Consider the following 15,216-nt stretch of genomic DNA (forward strand, 5'->3'; position numbering starts at 1 on the left):
TCTGATCGCTTGTTTAGGATGGATGATAACAGATGAAATAGACAGATCTTTTAAGGCCTGGTTTTTAATTCTCTGTTCGTCACAGATTTTTTTCTATGACTTATCTCTTCTTTCATCCCTGGTAATGATTTATTAGCGAGAAAAGTGTCAAACTGTGCCGTAGTTCAAGGTAAACTTTAAACGTAGGTACTCCTGTAACTGGCTGGGGAGACATACACGACATCCAATAGGACCACGCCTAGTAAAACAATGTGGTGTTCCAGCGAACCTCTGAACTGAAGACAGTTCTGTTATTTCAGACTGCCTTGAGAAAAGAAGCAAACAAAGAGTTGGAGTCAGGAAATGAAGAACAATCTATAACGAAACATCGTAAGAGAAGAAATATACATAGAGACTTTTTGGAATAAAAGAATAAGAGTGGAAGGATTCGAAGTAAGAAAATAAAACAGTTTGAAAGTTCTCTGAAGAGAGGAAAAAGGAAGACACTGCCAGTATGAAAGAATATGGCAAGGAAAACCAGAGGAAACTGAATGTGAAGACCTAAAATTGGCACGTGATTCTCAGAAGGCATCAACGAGAGAAGAATAACAACGTATGCTTACTGTGGAGTTATGTGAAATTGTAGAAATCTATTTTACAAACTGTTCCCTCAAAAATTTAATAGAAAAAATTGCGAATGTAAGGTCTCTGTAGAATGACTTGCTAACTAACCAGCAATAATAAAATAAAATTACGACATGTAATAGGTAATATTACACATGTGCTTGAAAATGAAAAGTCGTCAAAAGTAGCTTATCGCACGATTTGAATAAAGATAGTCTGTTACAGCCTACTAAGGACCATGTTTTATTAAGCAATTAGAAGTCGTGGGTTTGCACAGAAACATAATTTTAACCAGCTAAAATTGCTCGATGCTTTTGACTCTACCAACACGTACCAACTGCAGAGATGTTGAGTCCATTACAAGACACAAGAATAGGGCATTTGGCTGCCACACTCAATGAGGACTGCTGGCTTGCGCCATTTCGCGTCTGAATTGCGCTGTCCTCGGCACTTTTGGTAACTAAACACTAATAGCGTGACAGAGCAGCAGACCACGTGATGTTGACCGACCACTGTGTGTATTTCTACCTAAGGCGTCATTGCACTGTAGTGCTGGAGGAGCTGCTACTTCAGGTATACGAAGGCCTTCATTTGCCCTCACGAGGCTGTAGACTCATTTCCTGTGCAACTAAGCGAAGCTGTCCTCAACTGTAAGGCTGGTTTGAGCGCCTTAATGCTATACTAAGCGAGATCCTGTTGGAGATGGTATGCCTTTCCTTCTTATCGCCTACGAACTGACTTACCCGACCAGTTACAGGCGAAGGAATTAAGATTAAGGCTTCGCGTCCCATCGATGACTTCATTAAAGACGATCCAAAAACTAGGACTGCCTTCGCCTTTAGTGATCGTAGGAAATGACGGAAAATCTGAACCTTAACGGCCAAAGGGAGATTTTAACCGCCATCCTCCCGAATACGAATCCAGTGTTAGAGTGGTGGGTCCTATATTTCAACGTAACTCCGAACAACGGAGCAAGGCATTTTTTACATTAACAAATGATTGCCGCAGGTGAAAGAAGCGAAACTTAAGATAAAAAATCCTAGGATGTATTGAGGATCGAATCCCTGATCTTTTGTAATCCATTCAGGTACCTGGTTGCTAGTTCTCCGACTAACGAAAATTCCTTCGCTGCGGACTGTGTCGAAACAGGAGTGCACCTAGGCTGACTTCTGAAGTACATGTGCACACGCTAAAATGGTGTGAGGTAGTTGACAGTTTGTAACATTACCGAAACAGCAGCCGACGATACTATCTCACGCTTGGAACCTGTCATTAGGTGTTTTCTTCACTCCACTGGCCACATTTAACTGTGTTTCTGGGAGGTATAGTTGTAACTGTAGTGAACCCGAAGATTACTTTGTACACCACAGTAGTTTATTATAGTGGTTTAGATTGGGTTGCTTGGGGGAGGAAACCAAATAGCGAGGTCATCGGTCTCATCGGATTAGGGAAGGACGGGGAAGGAAGTCGGCCGTGCCCTTTCGAAGGAACCATCCAGGCATTTGCCTGGAGCGATTTAGGGAAATCACGGAAAACCTAAATCAGGATGGCCGTGTACTATTATAATGGTGTGCACGTTAGGAGGTGGGTAGTGGGGCAGTATGCTGCTGGAAAAGAGCATTATACCACACGCCCAGTCAACAGCGTCGTTCTGTCGCGTCTGTATGTAGCGATTCGAGGGAATGCTTAGAAAAGTAAGTAAGCGATGATTTTCATGTTAGTTTAGCTGTGGTGAAGGTTCGTAGCCACTGTGGCCTTCGTTCAAAGTAGTAGTTCCACACTCAGGAAATGAGCGTAGGAGAGTAGATGGAGGAATCCTGCACCGCCTTTCTACGCAACATTCTAGTCGTGGTCCGTTGCCGTTACTTTCTCTGACCTGGTAACAAGTGTCAAGTGTGTATCCGCGTCCTTCGGCCATCCTGATTTACGTTTTCTGTGATGTCCCTAAATCGCTTAAGGAAAATGCCGAGGAGATTCCTTTAAAAGGACTCGGCCGCTTTTATTCCCCATCCTTCCTAACCCGAACTTGTGTTCTGTCTCCAATTACCTAGTTGTGGATGGGACGTTGAACACTCATTTCGTGTCGTGTCGGGGACTGTGACGAGTGCTTTTACATTTTAGCGTTGGGTTTGTGTTGTGGATGAAGAGAAAGGAGACGGTGAAACTCGATGCCGTCACATAACCTATTCCTGTCGAATATCACCAAGGGAGCTTCCAATCTTAGCGTTCACAAAGGAACGTGGAACGTGGCTGTAAGTTCCTATGGGACCAAACTGCTGAGGTCATCTGTCCCTAGCCTTACACACTACTTAATCTAACTTAAACTAACTTACGTTAAGGAGGACTCCAACCTCGAACAGGGAGGGGGGATTGGTTGGGGGGGGGGGGGGGGAGGAAGGAGAGCCGCGCGAACAGGAACCCTGGAAGGCGCCCCAGACCACGCCGCTACCCCGCGAGACCGTTCACATGCCCTCGCTTCATTAGACACTGCGGAGAGGTCCGAAATTTAATGCAAGGCAGTGGTGCAAAGACTGGTGATCAGAAACTTTATGCCATCACATCACCTCTTCCCATTGCCGGCCAAATTGTAGCAGTGGAAATTTCCCACAAACCGTGTCCGAACCGGATTACGTCTGAATCGAGTGTCAGTGACGCGCGTGCGTTAACGACCTCGGCTACGGAGGAGAGTCATTGTCTTCATTATGGATGTCACAATATAAACACGACAAGTATTACGTTAAGCACCGACAGCGATAGTTTTCCAGCCTTGTAAATGTTTTACGACGTCATAAGCAGAAACAGTGGCTTGATGTAGCGCTATCACAGCGTTGCCAGCTAAGCTAGGAGAGGTCAGAGAGCACGTTGGCGGCGCCGCGAAATATTCTCCGTCTTTCTTCTCACAGAAATAATCATGCAGCCGCCTTCTTTGTTGCACGCGTCTACACCTATGCCTTCTGCAGATCTCTGAATTGACTTAACTACCGAACAGCTTGAATTCTGAAACAGGGTGAGCTCTACATATCTGACAATAACAAACATTTCCCTTGGCAAAATGTGTAATAAGTGGCATAAAAATACGAGGAGTGAGCAGACCCTTAGATCCGTGGTCTGGCACTTTACCACATTTTTAAAATCTTACTTTCTATCTTTTTCTTCGTCGTGTCATCAGTGCTTCTTTGCAGATATCTCAAGGCATCTCTGAAATCCTGACGATGAGATCTTCTCTCAGATCCTTTATTACAAAAGTAGTCCGCTGAATGAACACGCTGAGCTACCGTACGGCATCACTGAGACACTGAGTCACGTTTCAGAAAGAGTCACTGCAGAGGAGGGAGATTTTCCGCTGTAGCCGATCAGTGAGCGGTGACCGGGCGCTGTCGCGGACGCAGCAGCAGGGAAGGGGAGAGTGCCCCGTGGCAGAGCCGGGCGCCACATCAGCTGAGCCGGCCGACCGTTACCGGAGGGCGCGCCGGCTCACCTTGCGGGCCGCAGCCAAGGCCGGCTGCAGCATTCCTGCCCCCTCCACCCTGCGACGCCGTCCACACCTGCGTCACACCGGCTGCTCACTCCACTTTTCTTCCTGTCCAGTCGCCACAGACCGGTCATTTTCTTCGACACCTCCGCTACCCCGCCACCAACCCATCACTCACCTCCGCAGCCGAGGTCGCTAGCGCGCACCTGTGCAGTGCCGCTCGACGCAGAGGTATCCGGTTCGAACCCCGATGGTGGTAGAAAATTGCATCGCTAGTAATCGGCCAGCAAGGCGCGCAGAGGAAGTGGCGCCAGTTGATAACATCCAAGATTTAAGTTAAAACTTCTCATGGAGTGAGGGCGTGAGACAGATCGTGATTTGTCCAAAGGATGGGGACGGTAAGCTCGGCAGTTCGAGAGGAGTGCTGACACTGGGTTTCCCCTTCTAACATCACCATACAACACAAAAAGGATGCGGTACTGGCCGGCCGCTGGTGACCGAGCGCTTCTAGGCGCTTCAGTTTGGAACCGCGCGACCGCTACCGTCAGAGCCAATTGAATTTTTGATGCGGTACTACATTAATACGCAACATTAGCACCACATGGTACTACACTATGATGCTGTTGTTGTTGATGTTAATGTCGTCTTCAGTCCCAAAACTGGTTTGATTCAAGTCTCCATGTTACTCTATCCTTTCCAAGCATTTTCCTCTCCGAATAATTAAGCCAACGGCCGTGCCGAAGTGGATACATCGGTTCCCGTCAGACCACCGAAATTAACCCACCGACTTAATAATATTTTGGTCCATAGTCGACCCTATATTTACTGTTTAAATTTACGAAAATCGGCGTATTTTGTCTCACACATTTTTCTTGAAATTAGGCGACTCAATCTACCCCCGAAATCTGCCAGGCTGCAATGCCATACAATTTTATTTTTTCATGTTGACATAAATATATATTATAATAAAATATAAATATCAAACGAAAAAGTTAAAACACATCAAATGTGCAGAAGGCATTAAGTTTTGATGTAAATGTACTTGACCAAGATAATTCTCACTTTGAATATTATGTCCTACGTGTTAACCTTGTCTCTCAAGACTTTCTATTACACAGTATTTTTATGTCGACCTTAAAATGTTACTTCTTACTTAAACTAATATTCAGTGAAGCATTATTCACTAAAAGCAAAGCTTGGGGGGATAAAATGAAATTTTTCACGTATATTAGAGCTGTGGAACAAGTTTAAGAAAAAGAAAAGTTGATAAATCTATAAAAATATTATTTAGATACATTAAACAAAAAATCAGGCGGCTGACTGAATTAAAGGAAGTGGTAATAGCTAGCCGACGTGGCCGAGCGGTTCTAGGCGCTACAGTCTGGAACCGCGCGACCGCTACGGTCACAGGTTCGAATCCTGCCTCGGGCATGGATGTGTGTGATGTCCTTAGGTTAGTTAGGTTTAAGTAGTTCTCAGTTCTAGGGGACTGATGACCTCAGTCCCATAGTGCTCAGAGCCATTTGAACCATTTTTGAAGTGGTAATAAACATAGTCACCATCGTCACTTCTGTATTATTCTATACTCAACTACAATCAGCTAGAGGAAAAGAGTTACACAGCTATCAGCCTTTATCGTGATCCTCGCAGTGCACAATAGTTTCTGCAATGTGGTCGTAACGAGTATGGTTAGTGTTCAGATCACGCCGTGACTCCAGCCAATGAAGCTGTGCACTAGTGATGGAACAGTGCTTGCTGTACAGTAACTAACAGCTCAAGTTCCTGCAGCATTGTTATAAAATCACGCCGACACATTTCTAGTTTATGTCAAGTTTTGACACTGACTAAATGGGTCGAAACGTTGGAACACTTTCGATATGTCCACTTCCTTGAATTCTGTGCACCGATTAACAACGTTGCGCAAAGTGTATCACGCCGTAAAGGCTGCAAGTACCACCGCTTAAGCGATATGACCCTCAGGTCGCGCAAGGCAGTCGGGTCGCAAGCTGTTTTTGTGTCAAACACGTATCTGCTTAAAATAGTATGGTAATAAAAACTATAAGAATAAAAGGACCACTGGTTGTGGACCAAAGATCCCAAAAAGCATAGAACAAAATGAATTATAGCTGACCATTTTATTATAAAATATCGTCCTTTCGTGAACAGTACGTACCCATTTTTGGAATTAGGAGCTTAAATTCGTATGGCCGTCGCTTGCGTGCACATTTAATTAATCTCGTCTTTGCGGCTCTTGTCGGTACGTCCCTTGATTCCTCAGTTACTACTGGTTCTATAAATACTATAAGTAGGTTTTCACGCGACAGTTACATTTTCAAGTATCTGCCAGTTCAGTTTTTTCAGCATTACCGTTACTCTGCTCCGTGCGTCGAACACACCTGCGAACATTCTTGCTGCATTTCTTTATATACTTTCGGTATCCCCTGTTAGTCATGCTAGTTGTATGTGCCAATCACCTGAGCAATATTTTAGGGAGGGTGACACGGAAGATTTGTAAGTAATCTCATTTGTAGACTGACTGCATTTCTCCTGTGATCTATCAATGAACTATACTGTGATGATCTGATTAAAGCTAGCCTACTATTATTACTACTATACTGATCGTTTTACTTGAAAGCCTTAAGCGTTTATCGGGACGCCTTTATGATACATTTTTAGCAGCAGTTTTAGAAATTTATTAGCTTTCGTTTCGCGCCCATATAGTTATCTCAGTAGTGGAAAGACGATACGACAGTGTGTCTGAGGCAACTTTCGTGTCAGTTATGACGATACCAATGTAAGGACAACACAATACCAAGTCCCCCAGTGGAGAAAAATCTCCGATCTGGCCGGGAATCGAACCCGGACCCCTTCAGTTAAAAATCTGTCGTGCTGACCCCACAACTACCGAGGCAGACCTTTGTGGTACTTCAACGGACACTGTTCCATGAACTCATTATTTCCGTTCGTGACTGGCGACCTTCTGATATTGGATAACGTTTACATTGCTCTTGCAGGCTGTGGTTCGTAGATAGTTTGGTGAATTTCGGCCTGGTGGCGTCCGTGCTATTCGCTTTCAGTGGACGAGTTCTACTACAAAAAACTGTTCGAACCACATGTATCGACGTATATTTATTGCTCTTGATACATCCTCAGCGTGCATAACACGTCTTAGCCGGAAACTGTACAAAGGACAGAGTGAGCAGTGCTTCCTACTTGTGTGAGGAGCCGGCAGCCAACTACAAATGCACGACAAAACAAGGCCGACGAGGTACAGGAACTGTATCCGCGTAGGGGGAAACGTGATCGGACAGCGTTCATAAATTTTCTCTCCTGCCACATTAAAGCAGTTGAATTAACATCGTGTGAATGGTGGCCGCCGCTGTAAATCTGCGTTACGTTCCGTAGACGTCCGCCCGCGCGGATTGACATATTGGCGGCTGATTGTCGCAGATGGGAGGTCACGGACGTCCGCGACTCCCTCAGTAGTGAGCTACCTCCGAATCACGGTGGTGCTGCTCATTCCTTCACGTATCAGTGACAGTTGTGGAAGGAAGGATAAATGGCAGAAAAAAAAGATCCTGTGTCCGACAGAGGAAAGAATCGAGAACCTTTCCAAAGCAGCCAGTGACCCTGGAGATTATATACGACAGTGTTACAGCCCCTGTTAGATTTCATCAGGATAATGAGAAATTCAGAATTGTATGGGGAATTAGGTACGAAGATTTCATATCGCTAACATTGTTCTCCGCGGTGCTCAAGGAAAATTCCATATCCTTAAAATTGCGCAAACGAACAACCAATACGCGTAAATATAATGATTTACATCAGACATCTTAGCTTTGCGGGTGCCGTTATATAGTTTAACTCCTGTGCAGTTAAACTTTTGGCTGAGGCTGTCACTTACTTTCAATACAAAGTCCATAAAGCTCTAGCAATCTTACCACAAAATACCGGCAATATTAATAGGACAAATAAGAAATTATGAGGTACTGAACAGAATCAGCGTGAAAGGACTACGTGGAAGACACTACAATAAGGGCTATGATGATAGGACATGTGTTTGTAGGCCAGAAAATAAATTGTTGTAAGACTACAATAGTACATAGTCTGCCTCCTTTGCTGGGTGGTCAGCATAGATGACTGTCACGCGGGGGAACCAGGTTCAGTTCCCGATACTGCCAGGAATTTGTCCGTGGTAGAAGCACTTGGCCTCCTGGTGGGAGTTGGGGAGCTATTTCAGTGAGTTGTGGCGGCTCCAAAGCCTGCAAAGCCGACAACGGCTGGGAGAGCGGTCTGCTGACCCCACGCTCCCCCATACCGCATCGAGATGACATCATTGGCTGAAGACGACGCTGCGGTCGGTTGGCCCTGATTAGTCCATCTGAGGCCAGAACGGCGGATCTATGATAATCTACAATAATTTTCCTAATTAACGAAGAAGCCATAGAACCAGCTCTTGAATTTTTGTATATACGGCAGCTGAAAACAACAACTGGATGGACAACAAAAGAAATAAACAGAGGAGTAAAAAATTGGCCAGGTGCGAAAAACATTTGGCCGAGATCGACGTGGCTACGATTAATGATGAATACAGACAATTCATCTATTCCGGAAATCCAAAATCTCGGGCGTTTTTGCCTGTTATCGACAGTGATAGTGGCAAGATATCGGTCCCAGGGATTCCAAGTTTTTCAGGAATGTTTCAATCGCAGTAATATAAATGTGACAAAGTCATGTAGACGGCAGGCGACCATTATTTTAATAACCAGTGGTTCTCCATTCAGGTTGACTAGGTTGCAGTGGTAAAAGTCAAACATCAGGCAAGGAATGACGTTGTCTCCCTTCGTCCAGCATTGCATGTCGAATGGCTGATGAAGATGACCACTGCAACCGATATATTGTACTTCCTCTACCTTGTACGCTTAATGTACTGTAAAAAAAGGAATACGAACACAAGGTGCCTGGCAGTTGTCCGGTATGACGGGCACGACAGAGCGCAGCGAAATGCAACGAGAGCAGGTGTTGCGGTGGCGTTGTCGTGAGTCACGGAGCAGATAAAACTGCGAGCCTTGCTGCCGAGGCCCGCCGCAGCCAACGTCTCAGAACTCCGCCACGGTCGGCAGCTGTCACTCCCACGTCTGCGCACTGAGCAATCCGCTACTCCACCAAAGCGTCACAGAACTGGCATCGCGTTTTTGCATTGCACAGTTTCACATCTGACACTACTGTAGCAGAATATTGCTTTTTAATTGGAAGTTCGAGAGCCAATATGTACTCCCAGACTCAGTGATCACCATTGGAGTTTGCCGTCACTGGTGACCCTGCGTCGGAGGCGGTCTTCCTGCGGGTGATAAGTCACTTACGCAACGGTAACTGTGTTTGGTTATAGACAGCACTTGTGAAATGTAATGCCGTGCTGTTGGAAAAGAACGTTCAAGTGAATGAAGGAGACAAAGTGTGGAAAGATCACTAATAGGCCACTTATTTCGTAGAGTGTCAAAGAGATCGTCAAACTCAACGTCTGCATCCGACAGATGATAGTAAACTATAGTGTACTGTGCGTCACAAGATACGCAGGGGTTTGTAATTTATTCCAGTACACTGCCGCCTCTCTGGCCCTGTCAACCACAATATTATGATTAAAATTGTTTCCAGACGAGGGTTTCATTCAACAAACTTCCAATTCGGGCATGCGTAGTCATACGGTTTTAAATGTAACCTAGAAAACATAAAGTTATATAATTAATTTTTTTTGATTGAAACTTCCTGGCAGATTAAAACTGTGTGCCCGACCGAGACTCGAACTCAGGACCTTTGCCTTTCGCGGGAGAGCTTCTGTAAAGTAAAGAAGGTAGAAGACAAGATACTGGCAGAAGTAAAGCTGTGAGTACCGAGCGTGAGTCGTCCTTCGGTAGCTCAGATGGTAGAGCACTTGCCCGCGAAAAGCAAAGGTTCCGAGTTCGAGTCTCGGTCGGGCACATAGTTTTAATCTGCCAGGAAGTTTCATATCAGCGCACACTCCGCTGCAGAGTGAAAATCTCATTCTGGAATTTTTTTGATTGTTTGCAGCCCTAGTACACACCGAAATCATCATGACACAATACCGCAACACGTCACTAGAGGATACGGTGGCAAAACCTATCTCCACTTCATCAACGGGCTATGCCATAGAATAACAACGTTCGGCTGCGACTTAGGGGCGTCTTTATTTTACGGAGTTTTTATTTGAGACATGTTTTATCATTACATGATGTTTCGCAAAGTTTTGACATTTTCAAATTTGAATAATGCGCAGTAAAACCAAGATACAGCAACGGCAGTGCCGTCTTTTAGTAGTGCGGAGTGTCACGTCTCATCCCATATGCCGTTCAATAATCACGTCGTACTGGTCGAAGTAACATCGTATGTTCGCTACGATGAATCTATTACGCGCCTGCAATGCGCCTTTGTTAAGCATTTCAAGATTCAGCCGCGATATCCAGTTCTTGTTCGTCGAACAACTTTGTACTGGATAAGAAACTACGGGGCAACTGCCACAACATCGAATCGAAAGTCAACCGGCCCTCGGAAAAGCGTCTGAACTCCCAAGAACACGGAACGTATGCGTAGCAGTTGGCAGCCAAGCCCTGGTCGTTCGTTACGAAGACTTGGTTCCAGTAGTACGGAGAGACCTGCCACACATCTAACAAGACCTTGCAAGTTCTGCGTGAAGCTTTTGGTAACAGCATAATCCCCAAGCGCCCCTGGGTCGAATGGCCGTCTCATTCGCCTGATTTAACCGCGACAGACTTAAAAAAAAAAAAATGGCTCCAAGCACTGTGCGACTTCACATCTGAGGTCATCAGTCCCCTGGACTTAGAACTACTTGAACCTAACTAACCTATCACACATATCCATGCCGGAGGCAGGATTCGAACCTGCAACCGTAGCAGCAGCGCGGTTCCGCACTGAAGCGCCTAGAACCGCCCGGCCACAGCCTGTGGGGTTACATCTACATCTACATCTACATGACTACTCTGCAATTCACATTTAAGTGCTTGGCAGAGGGTTCATCGAACCACAATCATACTATCTCTCTACTATTCCACTCCCGAACAGCGAGCGGGAAAAACGAACACCTAAACCTTTCTGTTCGAGCTCTGATTTCTCTTATTTTATTTTGATGATCATTCCTACCTATGTAGGTTGGGCTCAACAAAATATTTTCGCATTCGGAAGAGAAAGTTGGTGACTGAAATTTCGTAAAAAGGTCTCGCCGCGACGAAAAACGTCTATGCTGTAATGACTTCCATCCCAACTCGTGTATCATATCTGCCACACACTCCCCTATAACGCGATAATACAAAACGAGCTGCCCTTTTTTGCACCCTTTCGATGTCCTCCGTCAATCCCACCTGGTAAGGATCCCACACCGCGCAGCAATATTCTAACAGAGGACGAACGAGTGTAGTTTATTTGACGGCGAGAGTGTGCCACGACCGGCAGAGGAGCTTGCAACATTCACCTGAATTTTTCAGAACTCCTTTTGCAGTTACGAAAGATGTGTTTAAAAACTGCGTGAAACGCCTCGAGTATTGCGTATCCGCGAAAGGCTGTCATTTGTCCGATGTAGTATTTCGTAAGTAAACTTCAATAAATGTTATACCTCGTGTAAAATGTTCAACTTTGTTTCGCGATTAGTTTGTATGTTATTTAAATCTGAAATCATCAAAACACTGTGAAACACTCTGTACTACGCACAGCCCAGGAGGAAAAGTGATCCACACATATTGGTTACTGTAATGACTTCTATCTTACTTACAGTTAACAAATTTGTTAAATAATAAATAGTACTAAAACAAACGAACAGCCATAGAATAGCGATCGTGTCGGAAGGCATCCGAACTTGTAACAAGGTAGCAGGTATATAGCATCCGGTTGTAGAGTACAGCAGTTCTTCTCAGACTTCCGAAGTGGCAACACAACGTTCACATTCAGCAGTCCAGAAAAGGCAGATAGGCTTTTTATTGGTAGAAGCGTGATTCTTCATATAAACTTACCACTGAATAAACGCCCACAAATATATTTAATAACTGCCCATCAACGCTGTACCAGTAGTTTTACTCTCGACCTCAGTATATTTTTACTATGACTGTCACTGTTACGGTAAGCTTCTGGAGGTAGCTCACTACCTTGATGTTGTAAACTGTATGTGTCCTAAGATCCGATGATGGTGACTTTAGTTTAGCAGAAACCGGTAATCATGGAATAAATAGAATTCCTGCGATCTTGGCTACCAGTTTATTGTTTTATAAAAATCGTGTTCTTTCTTTCTTCGGAAATCGTTTGATGTTCGTATTGGTACACGGCAGTCATCGAAAAAAAGTGACAGAACAACGAGAAGCGGTATGCAAATCCCCGTCATTGCATTAAGATTTAGGTCTGCCATGGATCTCTTAAATCACTGTTAACGAAGGACAGAATGTTTCCTTAGACAGAGTCACGTCCAGTTCCTGCTTCCATTCTTGATCAATAGAGGTCAATGCTTCTACAGTGACATAGACTACCACAAAGCGCAAAACTTTAAAGCATACTTTTGACGGTAGTAACCTGCTGCAATGCTGAAGAAGCTTGCCGGTAACGACGAGGTGACAATACCTCCAGAGTCGGAGGTCACTATCTCCAGGAAGCAAAACAAGTTATCGCACATGCAGTGACAACGACAACAGCAAGAACAGCGGCAGCAGAGAACGGGCTGCAAATAAACCTCGAGCGTCGTACAAAATTTCCTGGTTTTTAGTGTGCAGTGTTTACGATATTCTGATGTCTCAGCACGAACTTCCCATTTGCGTCGTTGATTATGTGATTATGTGTGACACTTGGCTGCAGTAGTTGTGTTTAAGCCTTCATGAGTCACGTTCGTCTTCAGTTCTACAGAAACACGCTGTCGCAATAAAGCTGGGGTGTTTCTGCCAGTTTAATATTCACTGGCTTAAACTTCCTAGCGACATCTCTTCTTCGCCGCGTAACTGTACTCTGTTCGTCGCATTTGGTTAGACGCCAGAAACCAACCAATGTAGCTTCAGTATGTACTACAGAACGTCAAGGGTAGATGAAAGGTGAACGGGCAACTTTTTCTTGCCCCAATTCCCACCAGACGCCAGACAGGTCAAGTCAGCCAGTTGTAAAAGTTTATTAGCACGAAGTGCCACTTTGACGTACACGAAATGCTTCACCTTTTTTTCCCACCCATAAACTTGAGAGTGATACGAGAGCTTACCAACACTTCATGCTATTGCCCAGCTTTCACGATTCTAAGCTCACTTCCGCTATTCGCTGCCCAGCTTCTACACCTGTTCCCGGCAACTTGGACCGTTCCATGGATTGTAACGTGCGCTAATAGAATAAGGTACATTACACTCGACGACGAACGTTTATTAGTGGTGCAAAAAGTAAATACGAATTATCGGAAAGGGTCAGAGGCCCTGTTCGCTTCGTTCCTGACCGCAGCATCGCTTGGCTCTTGAGCATAACGTCGCGTTCAGAAAACTATTGCCTCTGAAAGATCGTTAACGAAATGCAGGAAGACTTGTTCACTATGTGATCAAAAGTATTCGGACACCCCGAGAAACATACGTTTTTCATATTAGGTGCCTTGTACTGCCACCTACTGCCAGGTACTCCGTATCAACGATCTCAGTAGTCATTAGACATCGTGAGAGAGCAGAATGGGCCGGCCGCGGTGGTCTCGCGGTTCTAGGCGCACAGTCCGGAACCGTGCGACTGCTACGGTCGCAGGTTCGAATCCTGCCTCGGGCATGGATGTGTCTGATGTCCTTAGGTTAGTTAGGTTTAATTAGTTCTAAGTTCTAGGGGACTGATGACCACAGCAGTTGAGTCCCATAGTGCTTAGAGCCATTTTTTTGAGAGCAGAATGGGGCGCTCCGTGGAACTGGACCACTTCGAACGTGGTCAGGTGATTGGGTGTCACTTGGGTCCTACGTCTGCACGATAGATTTCCACACTCCTAAACTTCCCTAGGTCCACTGTTTCGGATGTGATAGTGAAGTGGAAACGTGAAGGGATACGTGAAGCACAAAAGCGTATAGGCCGACCTCGTCTGTTGACTGACAGAGACCACCGACAATAGAAGAGGGTCGTAATGTGTAATAGGCAGACATCTATCCAGTCCATCACACAGGAATTACATACTGCATCAGTATCCACTGCAAGTACTATGACAGTTAAGCAAGAGGTGAGAAAACTTGGATTTCACGGTCGAGCGGTTGCTCACAAGCCACACATCACGCCGGAAAATGCCAAACGACTGCTCCCTTTGAGTAATGAGGGTAAACATTGGACGACTGAGCAGCGGAAAAAACGTTGTGTGGAGTGACGAATCACGACACACAATGTGGCGATCCGATGGCAGGGCGTGGAATGGCGAATACCCGGTGAAAGTGATCTGCCGGCGTGTTTAGTGCCAACAGTAAAATTCGGAGGCGGTGGTGTTATGGTGTGGTCGTGCTTTTCATGGAGGGAGCTTGCACTCCTTGTTGTTTAGCGTGACAAGATCAGAACACAGGCCTATATTGATGTTTTAAGCACCTTCTTGCTTCCCACTGTAGAAGAGCAATTCGGGGATGGCGATTGGATCTTTCAACACGATCGATCAACTGTTCATAATGCACGACCTGTGGCGGAGTGGTACACTACAATAATATCCCTGCAATGGAGTGGTCTGCACAGAGTCCTGACCTGAATCCTATAGAACGCCTTTGAGGCCGTTTGGAACGCCGATTTCGTGCCAGGCCTCACCGACCGACATCGATACCTTTCCTCAGTGCAGCACTCCGTGAAGAATGGGCTGCCATTCCTGAAGAAACCTTCCAGCACTTGATTGACCGTATACTTGCGAGAGTGGAACCTGTCACCAAGGCTAAGGGGGGGGGGGGGCAACAACATGCTGTATTCCAGCATTACGGATGGAGGGCGCCACGAACAAATAAGTCATTTACAGCCAGGTGTCCGGATACTTTTGATCACATAGTGTACATAATACGAGGAGCGTTCAGTAGGTAACGCAACACCTTTTTTTCTCGGTCAGTTTCGGTTGAAAATTCGCGAGATTTGTTGTGGCACATCGTGGAATGTTCCTGTTT

General features: G+C 45.4%; 2 protein-coding genes across 2 annotated transcripts in view; one reads left to right on the plus strand and one right to left on the minus strand.

Moving 5' to 3' along the window:
- The window catches only part of LOC126266861 (CREB-regulated transcription coactivator 1-like), a 674,669-nt gene that overhangs the window by 565,457 nt on the left and 93,996 nt on the right, over window positions 1-15,216 (plus strand). The window lies entirely within an intron of this gene.
- Window positions 1-15,216, minus strand: part of LOC126266862 (UNC93-like protein) — a 224,995-nt gene that overhangs the window by 142,307 nt on the left and 67,472 nt on the right. The gene's annotated exons all lie outside the window — the stretch shown is intronic.

This window comes from Schistocerca gregaria, chromosome 4 (assembly GCF_023897955.1).
Source record: "Schistocerca gregaria isolate iqSchGreg1 chromosome 4, iqSchGreg1.2, whole genome shotgun sequence".
NCBI lineage: Eukaryota > Metazoa > Arthropoda > Insecta > Orthoptera > Acrididae > Schistocerca > Schistocerca gregaria.